The sequence below is a fragment of the Dipodomys merriami genome, unplaced genomic scaffold (genome assembly GCF_024711535.1).
Source record: "Dipodomys merriami isolate MVZ:Mamm:240054 unplaced genomic scaffold, mDipMer1.0.p SCAF_13, whole genome shotgun sequence".
Classification (NCBI taxonomy): domain Eukaryota; kingdom Metazoa; phylum Chordata; class Mammalia; order Rodentia; family Heteromyidae; genus Dipodomys; species Dipodomys merriami.
The window spans coordinates 42,487,719-42,503,226 of NW_027202604.1; the positions used below are offsets into that span (position 1 = coordinate 42,487,719).

Below are 15,508 nucleotides of genomic sequence, written 5' to 3' on the forward strand. Positions count from 1 at the left end.
CGTGCTTGACGCGGGCCACCCCAGCTCCCGGTCCCTGCCTCCAAGTATCCGGTACTGCAGGGGAGCGCCACTGCACCTGGGCTTTCTCACTAGGCCCCAAGGCTGTCTTAGGACTCATGGTTCTCCTGCCTCTCAAGTGTTGGTATTTCAGGCCCAAACAACCTCCTACCTTTTTGTTGTTCTTGTTTGTCGGTTGTGGGTCCTGAACTCAGGGCCTGGACCCTGTCCTTGAGCCTCATTGTGCTCAAGGCTAACACTCTACCAGTTTTTTTGTTTTTTTTTTTTTTAGTGATTAATTGGAGATCAGAGTCTCCCTGGGACTTTCCTGCCAGGCTGGCTTTGAACCATGATCCTCAGATCTCAGTCTACTGCGTAGCTAGGATTACAGGCATTAGCCACTGGTGCCCAGCTGCCTAGCCTTTGTTATAAAACTCTTGTGTTTCCACCATCCCTAGCAAAGACACACTACAAAGATACACAGAGAAAGAATGTTTGACAGGACAGGGCAAGCAGGAGAGGCCAGGCATCCAGTAGTGCACTTGCCCTGGAGGGTCCAGCTTCCCAGCTTCATCCAGGAAGTACACACCCTCCTTCCCAGCCTTCTCACTGAGTGCCTTTCCTAATTACAGCTTTAGCTGCAGTACTGAAAATGCTTCCTGCACCTTGACTGGTATGCTCTGGGAGCAGGACCCTTACCTCAGTGTGTTCAGCCCAGCCCATTGCAAGGTTGACTGCCAATCCTACAGGAAGAAAGCCTGCAGCCTTAGCTGCAAAGTATTTGTGGGCGTGGCTGGGCACCCCTCTCGGAGGGCTCTGTGTTAAAGAGTGAGGGACATTATGATCTCCCATGGTGTGACCTTGTCAAGCAGAAGTCAGTCTCCCCTTGTCACACAGGGCCATCCTTCCCCAGAACCATAGGCTCAGATGTGGAGTGTTAGACAGTAAAACATGTGCTGATGACATGAAACCTCTATAATTCACAGTGCTGCTTCCTTGCTACCTCCCTGTCCCCTAGAATTCTAGATTCTGCCACAGGAAGGGTGGATTTTGGGTTGGCTTTGTTTTATGGGCACCCCGTTTCACTCCTGAAGGGGAGAAGTTTCTTTTGATCTAAGGTATGTATCAGAGGAGGGGACTGAGCTAGGCGGTGGTGATTTCCTGGTCCCTGGTGTGTGGAAGGAGGTTCTCAGCTTCCCTGTGAGGGAGAATTAGCATGACAGAGATGACTGGAGGATTTCTCAGTTCTGGTGGCCAGTGCACATCCATTGTGTGGACTTTTGTATCTTCCTTCTTCACTGCATGCAGTGGATGTTTTTTTTTGTTTTTTGTTTTTGTTTTAGGTCCGATCATGGGGCCTGAACTCTGGGCCTGGGCGCTGTCCCTCAGCTCTTCAGCTCAAGGCTAGCGCTCTACCATTTGAGCCACAGTGCCACTTCCAGCTTTTTTCTTTTTGCTTATGTGGTGCTGAGGAATTGAACCCAGGGCCTCATGCATGCAAGGCAAGCGCTCTACCACTGAGCCACCTTCCCAGCCCATGCAGTGGATGTTAGGAAGACTAGTTACTTTGATACAAATGTTTTGAGGTTTGGGAAAAACATAAGATTTTGTATTCTCTTGACAGCCTTACTCAAACGTCTAAAAAAAAACCCCAGACTCCCTGTACCTACATTCATCATAAATGATATTCTCCTGTTCATTTGGCCCAGATGGGAGAAAGACATCTAAGGAACTGTGAGAGGCCTCCCTTCCTAAAACATGCCAAAGACACTGTAATTTTTGCTAATTATGGCTTAATTTGGTCTTTGAGATTCAAGGTGGTGGTGACTGGAAGGGTCCCAGGTTAAAATATTTTTACCTTGAGCCGGGCATCATGGCTCACACCTATAATCCTAGCTTCTCAGGAGGCTGAGATCTGAGGCTTGTGATTCAAAGCCAGCTTGGGCATGATAGTTTGTAAGATTCTTATCTCCAATAAACCACCAGAAAACTGGAAGTGGTGTTGTTGCTCAAGTGGTAGAGCACTTGCCTTGAGGTGAAGAGCTCAGGGATAGCACCTAGAGTTCAAGCCCCATAACCAACAAAAAATTTAAAAAAATTATTTTTAACCTTTGCTCCAGAAAGAGGCCCAGATGTGTGTTTCAGGGCCAGGCCAGGCAGAGCATGGATGAAGGACATGGACCTGGCTTGGGATAACAGGTATAGTGGGAACCGTGTCCCACACTGAGCCAGTTATTTTCCATCTTCACCAAAAGTTGTTCTCCCAGGAGGGAAGGTTAGGATCTTTCTTCACCAGATGAATGGTATCACCATTTATGTCCTCCCACTTGTGAATAATTCTCCTTGTCTTTTTTTTTTTTGGTTGGTCATGGGGCCTGAACTCTGGGGCCTGGACGCTGTCCCTCAGCTCTTCAGCTCAAGGCAAGTGTTCTACCACTTGAGCCACCGCGCCACTTCTGGCTTTTTCTGCTTATGTGGTGCTGAGGAATTGAACCCAGGGCCTCATGCATGCAAGGCAAGCACTCTACCACTGAGCCACCTTCCCAGCCCGTCTCCATGCCTTTTATTTCATTCCTATCTTCATTCACTTAACTAAAATATTTCCGTTGGCACTTTACTACATTCTAACTATTATGCTAGATATAGGAAGGGAAAAAAACAACAATCAAGTACAATGAAGTTTCATGTCTCATAAAGCTTATATTCTAGTTCGGGGGAGAGAAATCTTCAGCCAGCCAAACATAACCCGCTAAGATACATATGATATATTGTTACCATGTTGAAGAAGTTAGCTTCCCATTGTAGTACTTACTATAAAGCCGTAGGATTTAAGAGTGATGTTGGGGAAATAATGTACACATCTGTAAATGGAATGTAATATGGAGTCCACAAGTAGAATCATGCAAACAGTCAAAGTGCCAAAACAAAAGAGGACCAAAGATAGCCTATTTAATTTTTATAATTGGATGAGTACCTGGAAATGAACAAAGACATAACGGTGTATTTCAGACAATCAATTCAGTGTTAAATAAGCGAGTTTCTCATTTTTGTAATGAGATCAGCACACTTTACCTTTCACGTGCCAGTCCTAGGCTTGAACTCCGGGCCTGCAGAGGCCGGGAGTTGAGGCCGGGCTCCAGGAGACTGTGCTGCCCGGCTGCTTTCTCCCCCAATCCTCAGACTCAGCGCACTGAGAAGTTAGGGTCACAGACGTGAGTCCCTGGTGCCCAGACATTTTACTTGGCTTCTAGTAACGGGGGCTGCAGCCGCAGGCGGCAGAACAGAATTCATCTGCAGCGTTCTGTGTGCTTCCAGGGAAGCCATCGCGCGCAGAGGGGCCCCACGTTCCCACTCGCTCGAATCCCGAGAGCACCACGAGCAGCGGGCGCGCGGGGCTCCCACGGCCGCGCGCGGGGCTCCGTCCCGGTCCCCGGAACGCGGCGTCCCCGTGGACCACGCCGTCTCCCCGCGGCCGTCGGTGCTCCAAGGCCGCAGCGGGCGTTCCTCGCTCCCGCTCCCGCTCCCGCTGGGGTTCCGCCGTCAGGCCTGGGGTGCCGAGGAAGGGTTCCCCTCAAGCCTGCGTTTTACCCGCTCGTTCGTAAACCACAGCGCTCTACCACTCGGGCCACCGCTCCCTGCCTTGTGCCGGTGTGCCTCTCACGGACTGTCCCGCCCGGCTGGCGGGGAACCGCGACGCTCAGACCTCAGCCTCCAGCGCCGCCGGGATTGCGAGAGGGCGACCAGCGCTGGCGGGGATCAGGCTCCTCGTTCTCGGTCTTGAAAGGGTACGGCGGGCGGCCGTCCAATCGGGGACCGCGCGTCGGAGAGGCGGTGCGTCTGGGGAGGGCCGTCCAATCCGGGCCCGCGCGTCGGAGGCGCGGTGCGTCGGGAGGGACGGCCGTCCAATCAGGTCCCGCGCGTCGGAGGCGCGTTGCGTCAGGGGTAGGGCCGTCCAATCGGGGCCCGCGCATCGGAGGGGTGGCTCGTCGGGAGGGCCGTCCGACCAATCGGGGTCCGTGCGTCGGGAAGGACGGCGCGCTGCGCCTCGCCCTGGCTGCTGCTTACGTCCCGCGGTGCCGCGGGCCTTACTCGGCCTCCCGTGGAACTCCTGCCCGCTGTCTGCGCCGCCGGGGCCAAGACCCGGGCGGCCCTGCAGTCCGGGAAATGGTGAGTGGGACCCTGCGTTGAGCCTGGCGGAACCGGCGGAGCCGGCCCGGGCCTCCCCGTCTCAGTACGCACAGCCTCAGGCTCCCCTCCCCCCAGGCCCGCGGGCCTCCCGCACGCGCCGACGGGGCGGGGCTGCCTTTTCCCCGCCGGCCCGGGGCGGCTCCGCGCCCCGCCTCCGCGTTCCCCACATTCTTGTTAGGGAGCGCCAGAAGCTCGCTCCTGTCATCCTAGCTGCCCGGGAGGCTGAGACCTGAGGATCGCGGTTCAAAGCCAGCCCGGGCAGGAAAGGACTCTTACCTCCAATGAACCATCAGAAAACGGGAAGTGGCGCTGTGGCTCATGGGACAGCACCCAGGCCCAGAGTTCAAGCCCCAGGACCTACCATAGGAAAAATAAATAAATAAATAAATAAATATCTAATTCTAAGGTCAGCTTTCCATTTTCGTTGGAAATTGTGTCTTGGTTCTATTTAGATTTATGTATGTAAGAATTTCTCGATATTCTTGGCTTTTGGTTTTTCATTTCATATGCATATGAGGGGCCTTTGTATATCAGTTTTATGCTACCAGTCTATTTTAATTTAAGAAAAAGGGGAGGGCTGTGTGTAATTAAGTGGCAGACCACATGCTACTCATGTAAGAACCTAGTTGCAAATTTCAACACACAAAAGAAAAAAAACCGTGATGAATGTAATGTATCCTATCACATGAATGTAATATAGTCCATCAACAAGCTAAGTAACAAAATTATCAAAGAATTACAGAAAAATTAGATGGCAAGAGAGGAGTGTGGAGCTATTTAACATGAAAAATGCCCCGGGAAATGCTGATGGCAGTTTATTTTAAAAAATATACACATTCACATATGCACGCTTACACGCACACGCACACACACACTTTATGTTATTGATCCATCCATTGGTGATAGGGCATCTGGGCTGTTTCCCTTCCCTGGTTATCTGCCTGTCATCCTTGGTAGTCCTGTATTCACTGGAGGCTACTGTTGCTGGTGTCCTGTTGGTTGCCCTTAGCACACCTACCATAGTATCCACTCAACATTCCGCCTCTGCTCTTAGCACCTCTGAGAGTCCCTTGTCTTTGGGAACCCTGCCTTCTAGATGGCAATATTTACCACCTTAACTGCTTGGACTTGGGGCCAAAGGGGCACTGAGCTCTACTCTGAGCCCCTCCTTGTAAACTTTGTGATCTTTTTTTTTTTTGGTCTGGGGCTTGAACTCTGGGCCTTGGCACTGTCCCTCAGCTCAAGGCTAGCGCTCTACCACTTGAGCCACAGCACCACTTCTTGCTTTTTCTACTTATGTGGTGCTGAGGAATTGAACCCAGGGCCTCATGCATGTGAGGCAAGCACTCTATCATTGACCTACCTTCCCAGCCCAGCTGCGTGATCTTGAACAAACTCTTCCTTTTTTTTTGGTTGGTCATGTGGCTTGAAATCTGTGCCTGGGCTCTGTCCCTGAGTTCTACAGATCAAGGCTAGGCTCTACCTCTTTTTTTTTTTTTTTTTTTGTCGGTTGTGGGGTTTGAACTCGGCCTGGATACTGTCCCTCAGCTCTTCACCTCTAGGCTGGCACTCTACCACTTGAGCCACAGCACTACTTCTGACTTTTTCTTCTGGGTAGTTGATTGGAGATAAGAATCTCAGACTTTTCTGCCCATGATGGCTTTGAACTGTGATTCTCGGATCTCAGCCTACAGGTAACTAGGATTATAGTAAGCATGAGTCACCAATGCTAGGCTCCATTTTTTGAAGTTTGGATGTAATTAGCACACCCAAAACAAATAAAACATCTGTCCTAATTTGTTGGGTCGAATTAAAAAATATATTTTGAAATGTAATTGCAACATTTATTTTTTATTTTTTTGTCGGTCATGGGGCTTGAACTCGGCCTGGGTGCTGTCCCTCAGCTCTTCAGCTCAAGGAAAGCACTCTACTACTTGAGCCACAGTGCCACTTCTGGTTTTCTGAGTTTATTGGAGACAAGAGTCTCATGGACTTTTCCTGCCCAGGAGGCTGGCTTTGAACTGTGATCCTCAGATCTCAGCCTACTGAGAAGCTTTGATTACGGGTGTGAGCCACCAGTGCCCTGTTCTTATTGCAGTTTTTTATTTTCATTTTTTGTCCTTTGTGGGGCTTGACCTCTGGGCCTGGGCGCTGTCTCTCAGCCCTTCAGCTTAAGGCTATTGCTCTATCACTTTAGCCATGGTGCCACTTCTGTTTTTCTGGTGGTTTATTGGAGATAAGACTCTCACTGACTTTCCTGCTTAGTCTGGGTTTGAACTGTGATCCTCAGATCTCAGCCTCCTGAGCTGGGATTATAGGCATGAGCCACTGGCGCCCGGCTTGTTAATTTTTTATTTTTTTATATTTTTTAAATTTTATTTTATTGTTAAGATGCTGTAAAGAGGGGTTACAGTTACATGAGTAAGGCAATGAGTACATTTCTTATTGAGCATTGTTACCCCTTCCCTTGTTCTCCCACTATCCCTTCATTTTCTTTCTTTCTTTCTTTCTTTCTTTCTTTCTTTCTTTCTTTCTTTCTTTCTTTCTTTCTTTCTTTCTTTCTTTCTTTCTTTCTTTCTTTTCTTTTTTTTTTTTTTTGTGTTGGTTGTGGGGCCTGAACTCTGGGCCTGGGTGCTGTCCCTCAGCTCTTCAGCTCAAGCCAAGCACTCTACCACTTGAGCCACAGCACCACTTCCTGCTTTTCCTACTTATGTGGTGCTGAGGAATCAAACCCAGGCCTCATGCACATAAGGCAAGCACTCTACCACTGAGCCACCTTCCCAGCCTGTCAGTTCTTCTTAATGGAAGAATTTAGTGAGACCATATAGGCCTTTTCCATCATTTGTAACGCACAGTTGTTGTGTGTTGTGTGCCAGTACTGGTCTAGAACTAAGGACCTTGGTGCTGTACTTTCTTCATTTAAGGGTGAAACTAATTTTTGAGTCACAGCTTCAGGCTATTTTGTTTTTGTCTGTTTTGGGACTTGAACTCAGGACCTGGGTGTTGTCCCCTTTGAGTCATAGCTCCACTTCTGGTTTTCTGGTGGTTAATTGGAGATAAAAGTCTTACAGACTTTCCTGCCCTGATGGCTTCAAACCACAAACGTTCTCTCTCAATTTCAGGGTTACATGAATCAGCCTCCAGCACATGGCTCATCTATTAATCATTGATTAGATTTGTTTACATATGTACAGGCTTGTTTATTCATACATATGTATATGAAAAATTCAACATTATTTTATATGTGCTTGTCTTGGGATGGAAAATACAGACTAGTAAAAATTTAAAAAAATTATCACTTTTTTTTGGTCAGTTGTGGGGCTTGAACTCTGGGCCTAGACACTCTCCCTTAGCTCTTCAGCTCAAAGTGAGTGTGGAACCACTTGAGCCACAGCACCACTTCTGGTTTTTTTGGTCCGGTCATGGGGCCTGAACTCTGGGCCTGGGTGCTGTCCCTCAGCTCTTCAGCTCAAGGCTAGGGCCCAGCCACTTGAGCCACAGCGCCACTTCCGGGTTTTTACTTTTTGCTTATGTGGTGCTGAGGAATCAAACCCAGGGCCTCATGCATGCAGAGCAAGCGCTCTACCACTGAGCCACCTTCCCAGCCCATGTGTACATTTCTTAAATGGAAAAATTTCCAGAAAAAGATATTCTCATATCATTTTGTACAATCTCAATATAAATTTTAAGACAAGATTTTTGTTTCTTGTAAAATAGAATGTTTGAATGTTTTTTAATTAGTGCATTTTGCCTCCTACATGGCATTAATGTCTTTTGTGTAAAATGACATGCCAGATAAAAATGAAAGCTATCTCATGTATAGAAAAAACAAAACAAAACACGAATTTTAAGAACTGGAGGAAAGGCTGGAATGTCGCTTAGTAGTAGAGTGCTTGCCTTGCATGCCTGAAGATCTGGGTTTGATTCCTTAGTACCACATACACAGAAAAAAAATAAGCTGGAAGTGGTGCTGTGGGTCAAGTGGTAGAGTACTAGCCTTGAGCAAAAGCAGATCAGTGATAGTGCTCAGGCCCTGAGTTCAAGCCCCAGGATTGTCAAGGAAAAAAAAAAAAAAAAAAGCTGGGTGCCAATGGCTCATGCATGTAATCCTAGCTACTCAGGAGGCTGAGATCTGAGGATCACGGTCCAAAGCCAGCCCCAGCAGGAAAGTCTGTGAGCTGAGGGACAGGGCTCAGGGATGGTAAGGGGAAACAAAGGAGGATGCAATAATGCTCGATAAGAAATGCACTCATTGCCTTGCCCATGTAATTTTAACCCCTCTTTACGGTAATTTCACAATTAAAAAAAAAAAATTTAAACTCCACCATTAAAAAAAAAAAAGTTGGTTGTAGATAAAACAGAAGTGAGAGTTGATGGAGGATGAGCCTTGCCTGGGCTGCAGGCCCTGGGTCATCTCACAGGTGACCCCCAGTGAACTCATCAGGACAGCGCCTGAAACTGGCTTTCCACCAGTATCCCAGCGTCAAGCTGTCACTCTCCCAGTGGACAAGAGTCACAGTTTCACAGAGAAATCGAGATGTGCAAGATCCAGAAGCACTAACCTGCCCAAAGTTCTACTGTATTCTTCAAATATGATTCCAGGCTAGGAGAGAAAATGCCAGGGATGTCAATATGGAGTCTGAATAAGTTGGGTTTAATCTAATAAGTGCCTCAGCATTCTCAACTTCTGCGATGGTTGAAAATTCCCATTTTGGCATAATGAGAGCATGATCTTTTTTAAAAAAATTATTATAAAGGGGATAAACGGGAGTTATATTTACATAAGGAAGGTACATTTCTTTTTAAACACTGTTACCCTCTCCCTCATTTTTTTTCTGCTTCCCATTCTACCCTCCCTCCTGTTATAAGGTTCATTTCCAACACAGTGTCTAATGAGTATCATTGTTGTATTAGCTCATCTTTTGTCCTGCTGTTTCTGTGGTTCCCTTACCCTCCACTAATCAGCTAAGCTTATATACAAGGTAAAGGGTATACAGAAAATTAAAATAGAAAAAAAAGAAATAACTGCATATAGGACATAATAAGAACCTCTTGTTTCCAAAAAAAAATTTTTTTTTGTTGCAGGTCCTGGAACTTGAGACCAGCATCTCATATTGTCCATAGTGTTCAAGGCTGACACTCTTTTTGTTGGTCATGGTGCTTTGAACTTGGGGTCTACGTGCTGTCCTTCAGCTCTTTAGCTAAAGGCAAGCGCTCTACCACTTGAGCCACAGCTCCACTTCCAGTTTTCTGGTGGTTAATTGGAGATAAGAGTCTCACAGACTTTGCTGCCCGGGCTGGCTTTGAACCACGATCCTCAGATCTCAGTCTCCTGAGTAGCTAGGATTACAGGTGTGAGCCATCAGTACCTGGCAAGGCTGATACTCTTAATGTGAGCGACAGTTCTACCTCCATCTTTTTGCTGCTTAATTGGAGATAAGGCTCTTGAAATTACTGCCTGGGCTGGCTTTGAACTGTGATCATCCTCAGTATTTTGGGTTATAGGCATGAGCCACTAGTGCCTGGCAGAATTTTTCCTTTTTTTTAATTTAAGTAAATTTGTAATTGTTATTATAAAGGTAACGTACAGAGTGGTTACAGTTACATAGTCAGGTAATAAGTACAATTTTTTTTTTTGTCAATCATGGGGCTTGAACTCAGGACCTGGGTGCTGTCCCTGAACTCTTCAGCTCAAGGGTAGTACTCTATCACTTTGAGTCACAAGACCACTTCCTGTTTTCTGGTGGTTTATTAGAGATAAGAGTCTCTCAGACTTTCTGCCCAGGCTGGCTTTGAACCATGATCCTCCGATCTCTGCCTCTTGAGTTGTTAGGATTACAGGTGTGAGCCATTGGCACCCAGCAGTACATCTTTTTGTACAATGTCACTTCTTCCCTAGTTTTCTCAGTTTTTCCTTTTTGTCCTCTCCCACAAGGTATTTAGTTCATTTTCAACATAGTATCTAATTAGTACCACTGCTACATTTAAATTTGTTTTTAAATAAATAATTAATAAAAATAATTGGACAAAGTAGCTTCATGTTATATTGACAATGTACATATAATGTTCTTTGATCATATTCACTCCATCTAATTTTTCCTGTTTCCCTTCTATCCTCCGCTTTTTTTTTTTTTTTTTTTTTTTTTTTTTGGGTCCGGTCGTGGGGCCTGAACTCTGGGCCTGGGCACTGTCCCTCAGCTCTTCAGCTCAAGGCTAGCGCTCTACCGCTTGAGCCACAGCGCCACTTCCGGCTTTTTTCTATTTGCTTATGTGGTGCTGAGGAATCGAACCCAGGGCCTCATGCATGCAAGGCAAGCACTCTACCACTGAGCCACCTTCCCAGCCCTATCCTCCGCTTTTTAGCTGTTTTTGCTGGGATTTATTATGCTATTTTTCATATGTATATAATGTACCTCCATTCACCTCTCCATTCCCCCTCCTTGCTGGTTTCCCCCTCCAAACAGGGCCACTTTTGTGGTTGTGTCATGTTACTTAGTGGTAACCACCATGCCACTGAGCAATATCCTAGCCCCAAGGTCAAACTTTTGGAGCTTAAGTTTATAAGGACAGTGTCATGACTGTTGTAATGATTTTTCTTATGCACCTCAGGTGGCAGGACTTGGTTATAACAAGTTCTAGTGATTCTCGCCATAAAGAATTTATGGTTAGTTCAGCACCACATGTTACTTATTTGTCCCATTAATGAGAGGAACATATACTTTATATCCATAGTGAGGTAGTATCTGTGTATTAAAAGACAAGATTCATGAAAATTTTTAGGTAGTTTATATGTGTGTATCACATATATCTGCTGCATTTCTTTTCCTCAAAAGCTCAGTTCTAGTACTATAAGTATGTGGGAGTAACAGCTAATCAGTAAATATTTGGAGACCACAGAATCTTGAGAACAGTTTATGAATTATTGTACATTTATAGTACTGTAAGTTTACCTGTTCTGTATATGTATATGGGATGTTTTAGGAGTCTTTCAGCTTCAAGGATGTGTCTGTGAAATTTACCAAGGAGGAGTGGGCTTTGCTGAATCCTTCTCAGAAGACTTTCTACAGAGATGTAATGCTGGAAACTTTCAGCAACTTCAACTGTATAGGTAAGAATACCATCCTTTGGACGGGAATTGATGGCTCACTCCTGTAATCCTAGCTAATCAAGAAGCTGAGATGTGAGGATTGTGGTAAATAGCCAGCCTTTCAGGAAAGTTTGTGAGGCTTTATCTCCAGTAAACCACCACAAAAGCCAGAGATGGATGTGTGCCTTAAGTGGCCAAGCACCAGCCTGGAATGACAAAGCCCAGCAAGAGTGTTAGGGGCATGTGCACACACATACACAATATCTTCTCTTTTCTAAATAGACAACAGATTTGGAATGTAGATAGGGAAAAAGTTGAATATTTCAGGCATGGTTACCATGTATATAACCTAGAAATTAGTATTACTTTTCTATAATTTATAATTGGTAATATTTTTTGGTCATATTTAGGACGCAAATGGACAGACCTGAACATGAATGATCAGCACAAAAATTCTCAGAGAAATATCAGGTAATTTACGTGCATAATAGAAGCAATGCTGGGGCTGGGAATGTGGTTGAGTGGAAAAGTGCTTGTCTAGCATCCATGAATCCCTGGGTTTGATTCCTCAGTTCCACATAAACAGGAAAAGCCAGAAATAGTGCTGTGGCTCAAGTGGTAGAGCACTAGCCTTGAGCAAAAGAAGCTGGGGGGACAGCGCCCAGACCCAGAATTGAGGCCCCATGACTGGCAAAAAAATAAAATAAAAATAAAAAGAAGCAAAAGGCTGGGTGCTAGTGGCTTATACCTGTAATCCTAGCTGCTCAGGAGGCTGTGATATTAGGATCATGGTTTGAAACCAGCCCAGGCAGGAAGGTCTTTGAGACTCTTATCTGCAGTTAATCACCCAACTAAGCCAGAATTAGGGATGTGGCTCAAGAAGTAGTACACTAGCCTTGAGTAGATAGAGCTCAGGAACGGTGTCCAGGTCCTGTGTTAAAGCCCCAGGACTGGCACTCCCCATGAAAAAAAAGAAGAAAACAAATGAGCACAACTTCTAACTATTAGAAAAAAATTATCAAAAAATATATTTCGATGTAACAAGGATGTTAAATGTTTGGCACAACATTTCACTTGCAAACAGTAGTAAAAAAAGGACACATGAATGTTGCTCTTGTGATAGTTCTGTGGAAGCCATGTTGCCAAGTAAATGAAACATCTGCTTCAACTAATCCTACCTAGACAACAGAAAATACACATTTCACCTCATTTGTGGAGCAGTGTTATGTTTAAGACCTATGAATAAATATTCATTAGTAAAGCACTTACTACTGATGTCTTGTCATTTTATAGAAGCTATTTGGCAGATAGAGTTTGGTTTGTGTGGCGATACTTTCACTTGGTTCCAAATCTTAATATAGGGAAGAAAAGTTCAGTGGGACTAAAAGCATGTGAAAATACTGTAAAGATTTTCATGGGGCTGAGAATGTGGCTTAGTGGTAAAGTGCTTGCCTACTTGAAGCCCTGGGTTTGATTCCTCAGTGCTACATAAACCAGAAGTAGCACTGAGGTTCAGGTGATAAGAGTGCTAGCCTTGAGCAAAAGAAGCTCAGGGACAATGCCCAATTTTTCATGTATCATTCTTCCTTTAATAGGCATGTAATATCTCACTCTGGATACAAATATGAAAATAAAGAATGCAGAGAGAAGCTATATAAATATAAAAAATGTGGGAAAACATTTATCTCTCACAAAAGTGTTCAACAACACATGGCATCTCACAATATAAATGGACCTTATGAATGTAAGGTATGTTTGAAAATCTTTGATACTTCTAGTTCATTTCAAGTACATCAACAAACTCACCAAACAAAATCACTGTATAAATGCCAGCAAAATAAGTCCTTTGTTTGTTACAGTTCAGGTCAACTACATGAGAATAATCAGAGTATAAAAAAATCTTATGAATGCAAACAATGTGGAAAAACTTTCAAACAACTTGGGTACCTAAGGATACATGAAAAGACACATGCTGAAGAAAATCCCTATCAGTGTAAACAATGTGGTAAATTTCTCAGTTGTCCTAGTGCTCTTAAAGTTCATGAAGAAACTCACAGTGTAGGAAAACCCTATGCATGTAAACAGTGTGGAAAAGCCTTCAGACAGGCCAGTTACTTTCGAGAACATGAGAGAACACACAGTGCCAAGAATCCTTATGAATGTAAACAATGTGGCAAAAGCCTGAGTTCGTCTAGTTATCTTCGAGTGCATGAAAGAATTCATACTGAAGAAAAACTCTATGCATGCAAACAATGTGGAAAAACCTTCAAACATCTTAGTTCTGTTCGAATGCATGAAAAAACACACAGTGAAGAAAACCCCTATGAATGTAAGCAATGTGGTAAAAGTCTCAGTTCTCCTAGTGCTCTTAAAGTTCATGAAGAAACTCACACTGAAGGAAAACCCTATGCATGTAAACAGTGTGGAAAAGCCTTCAGACGTGCCAGGTACTTTCGAGAACATGAGAGAACACATAGTGCTAAGAATCCTTATGAATGTAAACAATGTGGCAAAAGTCTGAGTTCTTCTAGTTATCTTCGAGTGCATGAAAGAATTCATACTGGAGAAAAACTCTATGCGTGCAAACAATGTGGAAAAACCTTCAAACAACTTAAATACATTCGAATACATGAGAAAACACATACGGAAGAAAACCCCTATGAATGTAAGCAATGTGGTAAAAGTCTCAGTTCTCCTAATGCTCTTAAAGTTCATGAAGAAACTCACAGTGTAGGAAAACCCTATGCATGTAAACAGTGTGGAAAAGCCTTCAGACGTGCCAGTTACTTTCGAGAACATGAGAGAACACATAGTGCTAGGAATCCCTTTGAATGTAAACATTGTGGCAAAAGCCTGAGTTGTTCTAGTTATCTTCGAGTGCATGAAAAAATTCATACTGAAGAAAAACTCTATGCATGCAAACAATGTGGAAAAGTCTTCAAACAACGTAGTTCCATTCGAATGCATGAAAAAACACATAGTGAAGAAAACCCCTATGAATGTAAGCAATGTGGTAAAAGTCTCAGTTCTCTTAATGGTCTTAAAGTTCATGAAGAAACTCACAGTGTAGGAAAACCCTATGCATGTAAACAGTGTGGAAAAGCCTTCAGACATGCCAGGTACTTTCGAGAACATGAGAGAACACATAGTGCTAAGAATCCCTTTGAATGTAAACATTGTGGCAAAAGTCTGAGTTGTTCTAGTTATCTTCGAGTGCATGAAAGAATTCATACTGGAGAAAACCTCTATGCATGCAAACAATGTGGAAAAGCTTTCTTGTGTCACAGCAGCCTCCAAATACATGAAGGAGTTCATAGTGGAATACAAGCCTATGAATGTAAATATTGTGGAAAAAGCTTCAGAAGTCTTCGTTATTTTCGAATACATGAAGGGATACATAGTGGAGAAAAATGCTATGAATGTAAGGAATGTGGTAAAAATTTCAGTTGTTCTGCTTCTCTTAAAGTGCATCGAACAATTCATACTGGAGAAAAGCCCCATGAATGCAAACAATGTGGTGAATCCTTCCAATATCTCCGCTGCCTTCGAGTACACGAACATGCTCATGCTAAAATATGTTCCTATCGATGTAAACGGTGTGGGAAGACCTACAAATACCTCAGCTGCCTTCGAGCTCATGAGAGAACTCATACTGAACGAAACCCGTGCAAATGCAAATATTGTGGTAAAACCCTGAGTTGTTCTAGCTACCTTAGAATACATGAAAGAACTCATACTGGAGAAATGTATAAATGTAAATAGTGTGATAGAGTTCTTAGTACTTCTCTGTCTCTTTGAAAACATGAAAGAATCCATACTGGAGAGAAACCCTACAAATATAAACGGTCTTAGAGAAGCTTCAGATATTTCACCTCCCTTCAAGTCCATGAAAGCTCATAGTGGAGCCAAACCCCATGAATGTAAACAGTGTGAAAAATTCTTCAGAGATCACAGATGCCTTGAGTACATGAGAGAACACATGGTAAGGAAGTCCTTATGAATGCAAACAGTGTGGTAAGGCTTTGAGTTCTAAATTTCCATAAACAGGGGCTGGGGGTTTAGCCCAGCGGAAGGGCGCCCGCCTGGCGCGTCCAAGGCCCTGGGTTCGGTTCTCAGCCCTAGTTTAAAAAAAAAAATAAAAAAAAAAGACATATAAATTTCCATAAACAAATACTGGAGAAAAACCCTGTGAATGTGGATGTGGTAAGACGCTGAGGTGTTTTAGCTATCTTCAAA

At 44.3% G+C, this 15,508-nt stretch overlaps 1 long non-coding RNA gene across 1 annotated transcript; it reads left to right on the top strand.

Annotated features, from left to right (window-relative positions):
- Positions 1 to 4,046: 4,046 nt before the first annotated feature.
- Positions 4,047 to 15,286, top strand: LOC138824888 (uncharacterized). Its single transcript, XR_011371210.1, has 4 exons — positions 4,047 to 4,164; positions 11,167 to 11,293; positions 11,683 to 11,743; positions 12,868 to 15,286. It is a non-coding gene; the product is annotated as an uncharacterized lncRNA (long non-coding RNA).
- The last annotated feature ends 222 nt before the right edge of the window (positions 15,287 to 15,508 follow it).